This window comes from Micromesistius poutassou, assembly GCF_964030765.1.
Source record: "Micromesistius poutassou genome assembly, chromosome: 14".
Classification (NCBI taxonomy): domain Eukaryota; kingdom Metazoa; phylum Chordata; class Actinopteri; order Gadiformes; family Gadidae; genus Micromesistius; species Micromesistius poutassou.
Window position 1 is genome coordinate 6,602,218 of NC_140284.1, and position 12,338 is coordinate 6,614,555.

A 12,338-nucleotide genomic window follows, 5' to 3' on the forward strand; every position below is an offset into this window, starting at 1 on the left:
CGGGCTTATTACACTTGGATTATTCCCGCCCGGCTTTGCTAGACTCCCTCCATTCACTTAACTGTCAGGCCCATCCATTTTCCCTACCATCATGGTCTCTCCCCTCCCCACCCCTCCTTTTTCTCCGCTTACAGTAAGTGGTTATGACTCAATTCTTTCCGTGGCTCTTCGTTTGCTGCGAGGGTAAAAAAAAAAAAACGCTATAACAAATTCATGTTTGGGCTGCCGAGGAAATGGCAGTGATCACGGAATGCAGGAGAACAGAACAAAACAGCCAAGCAGATGGGGTAGGAGGGGAACGACGCCAACAGAGAGAACGCACAATGAGGAAGATGAATGGAGGAGGAGGAGGAAGAGAGAGGGGAAAGAGTGAGATCGAGCCAGAGAGTGAGTGTGAGAGAGAGAGAGAGAGAGAGAGAGCGAGAGAGAGAGATTGAAATAGCTTATATGTGTATTCACATACAGACAAGCTATCTACATCGCCCAATGTCCTTCTGGACCGGGGCAGATTGGAGGAAAAGTCCCTGGCCCTTGTCCACTTATTTAGCCATCCATGAGGCCCTCCCTCCCTCCCTGTTAACCAATTAGAGAACGCCTGCAACGCAGCATCAGGTACCCAAACCCCACCCACTGTCGCTGGTGCTTACCCAGCCCCTCAAAACCATCTGTTTGATCTCTGCCCTGTGTGTGTGTGTGTGTGTGTGTGTGTGTGTGTGTGTGTGTGTGTGTGTGTGTGTGTGTGTTCATCCGTGCAAGTGGGCATCAGTGCAAGTGGGCATCAGTGCCTGTGTGTGTGTCTTTTGTGCCATATGCCTACTGTATTTACTGGGTTGGTATTTTAGAGCACTTTCTCTCTGCACAGTAGAACAAATATGGTGTCTTAAAAAAGTATTAACACAAAGGGAAATGGTCTCTCTTCTATTAAAATCTGACGACGATATAATGGGAACTAGGGAGTGAAAATGTGAATGTGAGATGGGTAGGTAGAAAATAACACCAGCCGACAAACAAATACAGTTACATTTATAGCCTACACACCTGTAAACTCTAAGCCATGCACATGGCATAGGTATATACAACGTGAAACAATGCACAGTGGTTGTAAATGAACATCTACAGTTTGTAGATTTAACATAAAAATACAAACATCAAAACTATATAAAGTAAAAGAGGACAAAGTGTTGAAATTACATAACATTATGCAAAGCATGGACCCTATTTTTCCCATCATAAAGCACACGGCTACTTATGAAACCAACTCTATACACTTCACGGTTTAATGTGTCTGGGATTCAAAGTCGGGATTTAAAAAGCAAGAACCACCAGCATAAACACTGAATAATTGAGTGTGTTGACAAAAATATATACAACTGAACCAGACCATTCACAACAGCAACATTAAAATGTGACTGGCTTTCAGATGTTGCTTGCACTCCAACAGGCCCATCTCAATTACCTCTATTTTCTATCCTCTGCAAGCCTCGATGTTCACACACAGCCCGTCACATCGCAAATAAGTAGCTGAAGGGATGGAAGTCTGAAAAATAAGTTAAACTAAGAAAGTGCTGGGAAAAAAAGGCAGAGCGGGGAGGCAAACAAAACAACATCAGATGCGATGAGATTCAATCAAACGGAGGAAAAAAGGGAAGGCACACTAGACTAGACTAAAAAACATCAAGAGAACAACGTCTCCCAGAATCCTCGGAGGTCCCCGTTGGCCGACCGCATCCTGCTCTCCTAATCACTGCAGATGTGATAAGTGGATTATCCGTCTGTTGCCCCTGATTTGCCTGTCTGATAATCATGACAGATAAATAAATAACTACACTTCCCTCTCACTCTCCAGGGCCCAGTTCCACCCCTCTGAACGGCTAACCCTATCTCAGGGTCCCTATTTGAACCCCTGGGTCCCGCACAGATAAGATCTCTGTGATTTTAAGTAGTAGGAAACCCGAAACATAATCACTCAAGTTCCTATTTTCAATGTCTACTTTGGAGAGTAATCGCCGCACAAACAGCAGCTAACTGTTATTTACGTCACGGTTCATAAACAGTACACGTCTGAAACGGAGCAGGGCATTAATTCGGCACAGGGGAAGATTAGAACCTGTGTCTGAGCGCGGCGGAGGAAACGCATAATCGTGGCTGCAAGCCCCATTTAACCGGTGTTCTGCTCCGAGCTGTGCTCAACGGCAAACACAGCGTTTAATGAGCCTTCCTCACTTGTGTGCGTCATGGCAGGAACACAACGCGATGCATCACGGGGTCCCTAGGAGGGGGTGCGGGTAGGCTGGAGGAGAGGAAGGTGGAGGGGAATGTGAAAAGGTGTAAAGGAGAAAACTAAGAAAAACAACAAAATCGTTTTTTTTATTTTATTTTTGTATTTGGTCGCTTGGTATTGTCTATTCTTTTACTTTGCCAAATAAATAAATGCAAAAATATTTCGCAGTTCTAAGCATAGAATAGAATGGCTATCTATTTAAAACCTCTGTACCTTGCGTAATTTATTGATTTTTGTTCATTAGAGTGCGTTAAAGGGCACCATTTTATTAAAGTAGAGTATTCCTCCACATTGTTATCATTAAAGAGCTTACTCCATACGTGTTGCCTCACACCAATTTGGTTAAGGTTGCAGGGGTTAAGCGTGGGAAACAACTGCTCACGCACAATTCTGACTCAGAGTCTCGTGCGGGTTGTGTGTATTAACCTCCTCTCATCATTAATGATCTCATTTTAATGATGCTCCGAATGCCCTTATGGTCAATCACACAGTCCTAAGCATGTGTTTGTTTATTATTTCATGTGACGCAAGCCCCTGATGAAGTAGCATACATTTGTCATTAGGCAAAATAACAAACAATTTTCTCAAATTGGTACCAATTTGCCTTGTTCATGTTGATGCACCATTATATTGCATGAGTACGCTCCAAATATAGCACAAAAAGCTCTGCGTTGAAGCCAACATATCAGATAAGATATGATGTATGAAGGTAATGTTATACAGATAATATTATCTAGTAATAATATTCAAACAAAGAGGCAAATGAAAAATGACCATACAGGTGAACACATAGAAAAAGTGTTTTGTGTTCAGTCAAGGTAATTGCATTTAATGATGATTAGAATAAGTAAGCAGAAAGACAAATAGAATTAAAAGGAACAAAAAAAAAGACAACAAATGATAGGATGTCAATATAAGATAGCACTTACATTGAGCTTAAGCAGGTTTATGGAAATGACCTTGGCTAGGGAGCCTTTCCTTGTTGGATGCAGGGCTGAGTATGTGTAAAATATGACATCATTATTTCTGCTGTCTTGCTTTGATGAATGTCGAGAACATCTCACCTCAATTTACCAGTGTCAACTATTGCTGTTATAGGTGAGCCTCTCTGTGTGTGTGCACGTGTGCATGTGTGTGTGCATGACTTAGTGTTCTCATTTGTGTGCGTGTGTATGTGTATGTATGTGTGTGTGTGTGTGTGTGTGTGTGTGTGTGTGTGTGTGTGTGTATGTGTGTGTGTGTGTGTGCATGCCTCGGTGTGTGTGTGTGTGTGTGTGTGTGTGTGTGTGTGCGTGCGTGTGCATGCGTGCGTGCGTGTGTGTGTGTGTGTCCGTGTTGAACAGAGCAGATGGTAGCAATTCTGCCAAGTCTAACTAGCACAAAGCGATTATGTGTGATGATAAGTTGCTTCTCAGTTGAAAGCGTATTATAAGGCCTTTAATTAAAGCAGTAGTCAGGGCGGCTGACACTGCATGCCGTTGGGTTCAAGGATTCCACAGGACCACGGGAGGGGAGGGGGGCTTAAGATTGCCCTCTCCTTCCCCCTGGAGCCACCAGCACCCACACAGTTCATCTGCCCGCCACATGGCCCTGTTTTCCTTCGTTAGAGCTGTGTACACACAACATAGCCATGGTTAGCACGGCACGTGTGGAAGCTGAGACACACGCAGGCACTAACGCACGCACACAAACATGCACCCACACGCAAACACGTGCATATGACTGCATGACAACCAATGTCTTGTGTGGTCGGATGTCTAGACTCAGTTCAGCCATCAGCGGCATCCACCACCATTTTGAGTTTGACTTCATGAGTAAACATTGTTCAGTCTGTAGAACGTGACATGATGCATCATAATTTGGCCGTTTAGGGCTCCAATGTAGAAGGACATGATTAAGGAACAGGGTACATAATGTGCACCCATGGACTGTTCCTTGACACACATGGGATGGTATTTAGAGAGATGTCCAAAGACCAGAGATTGAGTTGCAGTTTGCTGAAAAAAAATTAAAACACAATTAACAGCAATACAGTCTAGACGCCAAGTACAAGAGGGCCAGTTATGAATCCATGCATACACATTTTTAACGGTGTTTGTGTACCGTGTGTGCATGCATGCACACATGTGTGTAAGTGTACGCATGTGTGTGGCTGTGCAAGCATGTCTCTGTACCAACACACACGCATGTTGAGTGCACATGTGTGTCTGGCCTAGTTTGGGGGGGATGGCAAATTAATTAATAAAACATGTTATCCGATCGATGACAGTTGACTCAGTTGGCAAACACACACGCTGCTGATCGTTAGGAGGCTGATGCTGGGAAAGGGGTATTCCACAAAGCACCGCAAATGTTTAATGATGACATTGTAAAAATGTAAGCACAAATATATTTTGGAATGGTTACCTCACCATCATTATCTTCGTTTAGCTTTATTTTTGTCTCAGTGACCCTGGCTTTGAAACATGTCATCTGTAGCGCAAGGATTAAAATTATTGAGTGATAGGCCTAGGTAGCACACCTGGGTAGGGTGGCCAAGTTGGATTGCGGTTGAATTGGATGCTGATGTGCTTAAAAAACGATTTACTTTCATCATCATTGTTGCTGTTTGTATATTAATAGGTGGTGGAAGAATAAAGGGCTTCATATGGGACGGATGATTTACAACCATCTACAAGTGTCTCCAGAGGTTTAGATTCAAGATAATCTCAGAGCAAAAAGTTGGGCAATGTTATAGCCAAACTTCTGCACAGGGGAAAAACCCAAAGAGTTACGCCCGATTTCCTGTTTTGTTACAGAGATTTTCGTCTGCACCCAGAGAGAAACTCAGGCAAGAGTGACAAGATGGAAGTCTAAGAAAGACATATTTTTTCATTCTTTCCAGACACATTATCTAATATCCATATCACGATTTTTGCGGTTTCACTGTTAGGTTCAGGCGAGACCCCTTGCATATTATGCACACATACAGATCCTCGCCTCCACTGTCATGATTGGTTGAAATTTAATTTAAGGCTGCTCACTGCAGAGCCAATGGGTGGAGCTTGACCTAGTCCAAGTCCACCTCTAGGTCCGGCCACGCCCCCCCTGACCCGGGTCCAGCCCCTCCCCAACTCACTCATACAACTTGGGAGCACAAGTTCAAGTAGCATCTTGCTATTGCCCCAGAGAGTGAGCTCTGTCTGGGCGTCGATTGACTGAAGTGTCGAGAGAGGGCTAAGCTTCTCGGACACTTATAGTTTAACTACACGGTGTGTGTGTGTGTGTGTGTGTGTGTGTGTGTGTGTGTGTGTGTGTGTGTGTGTGTGTGTGTGTGTGTGTGTGTGTGTGTGTGTGGACGTGTGGATGTGTGAAGCTAGTTCTGGACAGCCGTTGATTTTGATGATCGCTACTGAGAGTGGGTTAGGCTTCCCCGCCACGTATAGTATAACACTACGGTGTGTGTTGATGTGCGGAACTCCGCATGAGCAGCGGTTTACTTTTGGTTTATCACCGCATCCGTGTGAGGGTTAAGCTTCTTAGTACAACGCCACGGCGTGTGGAGCATTTCATTATTATAATGCTCATACACAAGCACGGTACTAGAAATGTAAAACAAAGTTGCAGTGGGTCGTAACACGCCCCACTCCTTCAGAGAATTTTCAGCCCAGAACAATTTTTCAGCCCAAACCACAATTTTTTGTCCACAAACCGCAAAACTTCTCAGTGTTCAAATTCCAGCTGAAACGGTGGGTTCACTGACACTTTAACCCCTAAACATAAGCTATTCCATTAAACCTTACCATAGCCCTAACCATGACCGGGTTGATTGACTCTTTGATACCCAATCAGCTGGACTAGGTCCAGAGAGGTGGAGCTGGTCTAGGTCAAGCTCCTCCCCATTTGGCCCGGCAGCGAGCACCACTTTAATTGAAGTGAAAGCCAGTTAAAAGCCTTGTTCACACAGATTTGAGCTCAACCAACTTTAAATGTTGATCTTAAGTCTGATTCGTGAGACTACTTTGCAGACAATCTCATTGAGAATGGAGAAGTTCAACACTATCAGTATTCATTATAGCTCACAGTGACAGAAACATTAAGAAAAGACAAACAGATTGACCAAGGGTCAGACCACCAGAGGATACAATCGAAAGACGGTAAATCCAATGCTCCTTTGAGAAAGGACTTGCTGAGAGATCGTGGTCGTCCCAGGCAATTCTGGTGTGAGATAGCACTGAGTGAGTTGGATTGAGCTATCCAAATACCTAGAGCTGTGTTTGAATTACGGCTGTGCATGCATATAAAAACAGGCCGCCATAAATGAAGACGGATGGACCCTCACACTAGAGAAAACATTCCCCGTTGAAAAGACTTCATGGCACCCTTCAACATGCCGTACTTGACCCTTGAACCTTCTTTTAACCATGTTCTCTGCCAGGGATAAATTATTGTATGGATGTACAGCAGATGAGCACTGCAGAAGGGAAGTTGATGTTAACAAAGTGATTAATTATTTTGGTACTTGGAAATGTATTGCAAGGGATCAAATGGTATATTATAAATGTTTGGGATCCAATTGGCTGTAAAGCAGTGATTATCATCATCAGCTCTACCATTACAGCCTTTGTTTTCCGAAATTATTCAGCTGTAATTCAGTAATTCAGCTGCCTATTAGATGGAAATGATCTTTCACGTCCCCGCCAAGGACTTGGTCAACATGTGTGTTGGCTCTGCTTTGTTTCTCTATCGCAACACGGGAAGACTTCATGGTCATTCATGGCAAGTCCTTATTGCCTGTTTAAATTTTCTATAGAACTGCATTGCTGGGAACTCTACAGAGACTAGGAGGTCCTTCTTTGCTCTTCTCCACTCTCACTCTTAAAATGGCTTGTGAATGAGCACAGCAGACAAAAAGCCACGATTAGGAACAAGCAAACCTGAAATCTAAATTCTGGGTTTAGGTTTTAGGCTTCTATGTTTAAAGAGATTATTAGGATCACTCTATCCCCAGATTTCAATTAGATTTTCAACTCTGTTTGAAGTTTATATGCCTCAATTTAATCCTCTCAGTGTTTTCGGAATTAATCAGGATCAAAGAGTCCAGCGATATTTATAGAAAAATTCCAAAATCAAGGATATAGTTCAGGGACCTATTTGTCTTTTATATGGCATGGCATTTGACGTTTAAATTACATGTAAAGCATACTGTGTTTATACAGGAACAAGGTATGAAAGTACTTAAATATAACCTTTTTGAATGACAGCCTAAGCTGCACACTTTGTATTAATTTTAACCTATTTTTGATTGATAGCATTTCCTGTTAGCCAGGAAAAGAAACCATGGACGAATAACCCACTTTATTAACTCCCGACCTCAGAAGCAAACTTGAAGACCTCAGTCATACATATTATTTTGAATCACCTTTGCTCTAACCATACGGAAGAACAACTATCTCTTGCGAGCATCTTCAGCCCAAAGAAAACAAACTCGAAACACGAATCAACCTGCAAATGGCGACGGAGACAATGCCTCTCCACAATCTCTGATGAACCGTGATGACAGATAGACAAACTACGCTACGAGGGGGGAAAAAACCCCAGCTCCATCATCCTTCTTTGGGGGCGGGATAGAGGAAATATTATTTTTTGGGAGGGTGGGTTGTGCCCAGGGAAATCTAGGCAAGGGGCGAGTGTCGTCCCGAGGCCCTGCTGGTTTGAGAATGGATGAGGGCATTTTGGCTGTCAGCAGCAGGGAGCCCTATCTAGTTTAGTCAGATGTACACTGGGGACGGTGACAACACTGGTGCTGCGCTGGTGATAGGCTTATCCAGCGCCCCCCCCCCCCCCCCCCCCACTCACATGCTCTTCCCCATGATTAGTTATATGTGGGCTTTTTGTCTCATTCTACCAGCCCCCCCCCATCACCACCAAGAGGAAATATCAATATCTTTCGGTTCCAACTCTCGTGTGGTGTGTATCCAAAAGCGTCTGACAGCCACAGCCTCTGACTGATTTCCACTGGACATGACATCACCGGACATTTAAAGACGTTTGGATGTTTCCGCGTCAGTGTTGCATATAGGGAGAGGCAGAAGGTAAGGCACTTTAGGGTTGTCAACCAAAAGAAACCTTGAGGGGCCCTCGATGCGTCGTCCGCTGTCTACCTTCACTCCGTCTTCTCAGAAAAGGTGTTGCGATCGGCCCGGGGCGCAGGAGAGCAAACACACACAGCAGGGGCAGCTCGGAATCCCCAGTCCACTCCAGAGGGTGCTTCATCAATCAATATGACCCTCTCTCTCTCTCTCTCTCTCTCTCTCTCTCTCTCTCTCTCTCTCTCTCTCTCTCTCTCTCTCTCTCTCCCTCACGTCCTCCAGCATACATCGGGCCAGCTGGGTAACCAAAGACCTTTAGCGCTCACAGCATTAAGGAACATATTATTACCTGGAAATTCCACATTATAGATCTAGAAGCCAAGTCATCTGTGAATATATTGATACGCCTGAACCCAAAGAACAACTGTCGTCTCAGTGTGAGAAAAAAAAAGAAATTTAGTTTGAGTTTTGGGATGTATTAATCTTTTTGTATATGTAGTAATCTTTTGGTGGCACGTTAAAGTCTGCCCCCAAAAGGAAAAAATGTCTCGGGGAGGGTGAAAACAAGAAATGGATTTAATAAGCGAATACGGGGCTCTTGGGAAATCGAGTCCGGAACGCTTTCATTTCCCCCCCCCCCCCCCCCCCCCCTCTGACGGCCGGTGCCCTAATTGGGTTAGGTGGGCTCGTGGAGGAAGTCGTCAGGCTTCAGGGCTTTTTATTAGCGGCTGGCCTGAGGTAACGTCCAGTTATTTTGGTGATATGGCCACCACCTCGTGCTGAACCCCCACCCCCAACCCCCCCCCCCCACCACTGAGAAGACGTTTAAGGGGCAGCTGTCCGATCCATCAGTCCATCAGTCCATCAGTCCATCAGTCCATCGCTGCGTCTTTCTGAGGGAATAACTTGTGTCTTTGTGGGGTGACAGAGTCGAAGACATTTATCGCCGACACACACAGTTGTCATTGTTGTGTTTAATTCAGAACGTCATATTCAATAATATATGCCATTGGTTTGCGGGGCTATGGTGTAAAAGGTGTCAAGCCGCAACACTTGACGACCAATAGATAATTGCCTGAGGCACTGCTGGCCCAGATGTTGATATTTCACCAGATGTGTACTACCCTCTGGGACTTCCACAGCAATAAGACGAGGACTCTCGTCTGCTCTCCTCGTTGTGCAGATGAAAAATCGGAGGGGAGAGATGTCACATGAACGCTTCTTGAAACAGTCGCTAATGGGGTCTTCAGCCACTGATGACATAGAGGTTTGTGTGTGTGTGTGTGTGTGTGTGTGTGTGTGTGTGTGTTTGTGTTTGTGTGTGTGTGTGTGTGTGTGTGTGTGTGTGTGTGTGTGTGTGTGTGTGTGTGTGTCTGTGTTGCAGTGTCCTTGTACCAGGGTGTTCATCCTCTGGTACACAAATGTGTGTGTGTGTGTATGTATGTATGTGTGTGTGTGTGTGTGTGTGTGTGTGTGTGTGTGTGTGTGTGTGTTTGTGGGTGTGTGTGTGTGTGTGTCTGTGTGTGTGTGTGGGTGTGAGTGCCTGCACATGCATGTGTATGTGTGTCTTTGCTACAATGTGTCCTTGTACCGGTGTGTTTATATTACACTTGTACGTGTGTGTGTGTGTGTGTGTGTGTGTGTGTGCGTGTGTGTGTGTGCATGTGTGTGGCCATCTAAAAAAAAAAAAATGGCATGGTGGTGGTGGTGGTGGCTTCCTCGGGGAATTGAAATTAATGAGTGTAATCAGAGGCAAACATTGAGCCAGGCAAGGGCAATTAATACAAGCGGGCGAGGAGCGAGGCCCAGGGCCAGGCGAGGGCTGGGGGGGCTTCCTGGTCCCCGGCAGGGCGGACGCTCAGGCTGGAGAGAGATGGAGGATTAAGATGCTGCCACAGACTGACTCTCAGCTACTCTGCGCTGTGTACAGCAGATGTCCACAGACGGGGGGGAGGGGGGGGGGAAACACCAAGAGTCTGGCACTCGCGACGCCGTCCTGACCAAACCGACCGCTTGGCCGGCGCATGGCAACCGACACACACTGACAACGTCCCTGGCAGCGTCCTGATAACGCAATCATCTCTATTTAGTCTGAAAGCCAGAAGAGGGCCCTCGCTGGAGCCCCCCACACAATTGTATGCTGTGCGGATTGTAGAAATTCAGTGCGGAACCAGAGCCAACATGAGCTGGGGAAAAAAAAAGGGGACAATGAGAGAGGAGGGAAGGGGAACGGGGTGGTGGACTTGGAACAAGAGCAATGAACACAAACGGCAGTATATTGGAATGCACTGGCCGAAGGTCTCTTGATACGGTCGTGTGAAGTCAACGTACGTGTGCTTAGTGTGTTTCAAGGAAAGGGGTGCTTCCGCTGAAGGAACGCCAACAGAAATAGCAGGGTTGGTTTAAATTGACGCTGATTGAGAGCGTCGCAGGCCAGGATCTTTTCACTCAGGGCTTGTTTGATGCTTGGGATACTGTGCGTTCCACAGTGCTCTTCTGTTTCCACTGTTTACATGGGATAATCATACATAACAAGGGTAAGGATACACCCACAGAATTACAGAGGGGGGCCATTGTCCAAAAGGGAAAGCTTGTCTATAATAATTGTGTGGATATGAACAATGATGTCAACTTAGGCTAGCTAGCCCTGACACGGGCAATGTGAGAGATGGTATACTATAGATGCTCTAGCCTAAACTCTGAATACAAAAAAGGTGTAACCGCAACATTGGATGTGAAAGCGTATAGCTCCGCCTGAGGAACTATGGATTGTGGTTTTTAACTTCAAACAAATGCCAAAGAGCACTGACCTCATTCCCGATCCTTCTTTGTTTTTTGAAGTTTTCTGTGTAGGATTAAAGTTTGAAGGAATTGCTTTATGAAACAGTGCTGGGCTGGTGAAACAATGACAGCTAAAAATGTTGTTGCATTTGACTCATACTCCTCAAATGACTCATACTCCTCAATAAGCACACATAAATGTGTCAAATGCTAATTAGAACTCCTCTGTGTAGGCCTATTGGTTCTTCAGCCTCTTATGCATTCACCAAAATCAATGGAATAATTTGGAATAAATTAAAGACAATTCAATTACTTTCTTTTAAATCATATTCTTAATGGAGAGCAGCTAATTATCTTGCTCAGGTTGTGGGTCTAATCAGAGATTGTGTGAGATGTCCTATCATGTGGACCAATGCGAAAGGTTTGGATTTGTTCAGGGATGAAAATGTTTTCGTTTTGGTGTAGCTAGTCCGCCCTCTGCTGGTCTCTTTAACACATAGCCTAGAGAACCCCTTTTTCTGTCACCAGTCAGAGGCCTAAAGTGCTAAGATTATAGAAAAAATCGGTTTGTCATGTTTTTTATATCATTATTTTGTGTGGGAAAGGTCTTTTTCATTGTTTTAATTAAAACAAAAGCCTACTTGACTTGCACTGCTCATGTCATCTGCACGTTTTAAAGTGAGTTAAATTCATTAAATTAAAACGACATCGTCAAAGGAAAGGCTGGCCAAATTCTAATATCATTGTTGATGATGCTATTGCAATTCCAAATCCATTTAAGTCACCCACTCCCCCAAAAAACAAAATCTCCAAATATTTGAGAGAACTGTGGCAAATTTCCACCAAAACACAAATACAAATGGTCTTTCTCGGAAACCGTGCCGCTTTACTTAACACTTGTTACAAACGAGAATTGTCACTAATGGAACTTAAATCCCCTAAATCTGTGTGTCAATGAGTAAAATGGCCTGAATCTTACGGCCCAGTATGCTTCTAACAACTGACAAACTATTGAGCTATTATCAGAAACAGACATGCAGACTATTACACTGAATGTTTTTTGGAGTTTATTACCTATAAACTTTTTCAAAGCATAGGCGTGCCACTTCATGAGAAAATACTCATAACGATTCTAGAGTAAAAACCCAGCAGTGTCAAACTGTTTGCAGGCATGGTTTGCTGCAGTATTTTTGAACCCTTGCGAC